The following is a 2,124-nucleotide window of genomic DNA, read 5'->3' on the forward strand; positions in this document are numbered from 1 at the left end:
AAAGCTTTGCTGTCCATTGAGTTTGAGTATAACACTTTGAGGATGGCAGCTCAGCTGGACCTAGATCTCAGCCATGCACAGCAAGAAAGGTTATTGCAGCTGAATGGACTGGATGAGCACCGCATGCAGGCCCTCCTTCACTCAGAAGTGGTTCAACTTAAGAGGAAGGTGTGGCATGACCAACATCTCCATGACAAGCAATTTCAGCCGGGAGATTGGGCTTTGTTGTATGATTCCAGATACAAAGATTTCAAGGGGAAGTTGAGAACCAGATGGCTAGGACCATATTCAGTGGAAAAGTGTCATGACAATGGATCTGTCCTCATTCGAACCATTGATGAGGAAGCCATTCCCATGTTTGTCAATGGGCATCGATTGAAGATCTACAGGAAGCCTCCCTCAAGACAAGAGTTCATCAAAAAAATGGAGAAGGCAGTATTGGTCATAGAGAAGGGTCCTGCCCCTGCCTTGGGCACACCCTGAAGCATCTAAAAAAAAAAAAAAAAAAAATTATAATAAAGATCCTTGGGTGAAAACCTCTCTGAGGCGCCCAAGGCAGGTGGTAGGGGTGAAAACCTCATTGAGGCGCCCCTGCTATCTTTCAAAAAAAAAAAGAAAAAAGAAATAAAGATCCTTGAGTGAAAACCTCTCTGAGGCGCTTAAGGCAGGTGGTAAGGGTGAAAACCTCATTGAGGCGCCCCTGCTATCTTTCAAAAAAAAAAGAGAAGAAAAGAAACAAAAAGAAAAAAACAAGATCAATAAGTCATTATGTGTAATTTGCATGCAGATTGCAGGTGTTCTATGGAGGAGAGGAAGCCTCTCAACTCAAAGCCAGAAGTCATTATCATGCAACCAGGACACCTCAGCAGCACCTCCTCCAGGAATGCCTATGTTCTTCAAGGTATGTGCACTTTTATTATAAACTGAGTCTCCTACAGGAAGACACAGATTTTCTACAGGAAGGTGCGATTTTCTACAGGAAGGTGCAAATTTCTACAGGAAGAGCTGCCTGTCTACAAGAAGCTCTGTACTTCTACAGGAAACTTCCTGTAGAAGCTCAGAACGAGCCAGAATGCGTTTCATGAGCAGATCTGATGACTACGGGTTGGTGTCGACGCATGCAAGCCTCTTTTGGGCCCATGCACGACGTTGATACCTTGCTCCACCATCCTCGTCGCCATGCAACCAAGATCCCTGCACCAACAAACCAGATCAATGAGTTCTCGTGGAAAAATCAGTTGTCAGAGAAAAATGAACGCCGAGAGCTCATACCACGTCCATGTCGAGCATCAGAAGCTTCGGGAGCGCGATTAGCAGGTCATCTCCATTGTCAAGTAGCATGCACCCAAGGAGGTGAGACTGTTACAAGGCACCCCGCGGGAATCCTATAGCAGTCAAACCTGCAGGAGTGGATACCATTCATCGCCTAGCCATCTGCAAACAACACACGGGCGCATGCAACCAGAGCGTCCACTACAGCGCCAGCATCCTGTAACCACGAGCCGCGGGGACTGTGTAAGCCACATGCAGCAGGTAGATCCGTCGTCCAAAAAACTGGAAATCATGTGCAGACGCGCGCAGGTAAGTTTTCTAATCCTTCCTTCCATCAAATCGCATGAGTATCACTTTGATTTGTTTGCATGGCGTAGAAATGAATGGTTGAGCGGCCGTAAGGCCAGTTGACTGGCCACGTTGGCTAGTGAAGAGATAGTCAGATGATGGGTGGCAGCCACGACAAAGGGAACACGCAGCACGCACGTGAAGATCAGTCCCTTCAACCGAGAAACGAGTTTAACCGAAAAGGGCGGCGGCAGATCTGTGGGAATGAATGCGGTAGCAAGTGAATGTGCAGGTGGATGATGGGTGACGTCACCCAACGGTCCGGCGGGGATAGCTCACCCTCCGCGCCACGAGCTGCGTCGATTCAAAATCTAATCGGCTAGATTGTGCACGTATATCCATCCACCTCCACTTCAAAACTTGAGTAACTCTTCTGAATACCTCTGCATGTTGATACGCCAAGCTTTCGGCCGACTGAACACCAGTGAAGCGCACCTCAACCGCAGTCCAACTACTATTCTCCCCGAAGCAGTTTCTACAGGAACGCAACTCTACAGGAAGGTG

This window comes from Pinus tabuliformis, chromosome J (assembly GCF_031772625.1).
Source record: "Pinus tabuliformis cultivar Carrire ecotype Pingquan chromosome J, CPIR1, whole genome shotgun sequence".
Classification (NCBI taxonomy): Eukaryota; Viridiplantae; Streptophyta; class Pinopsida; order Pinales; family Pinaceae; genus Pinus; species Pinus tabuliformis.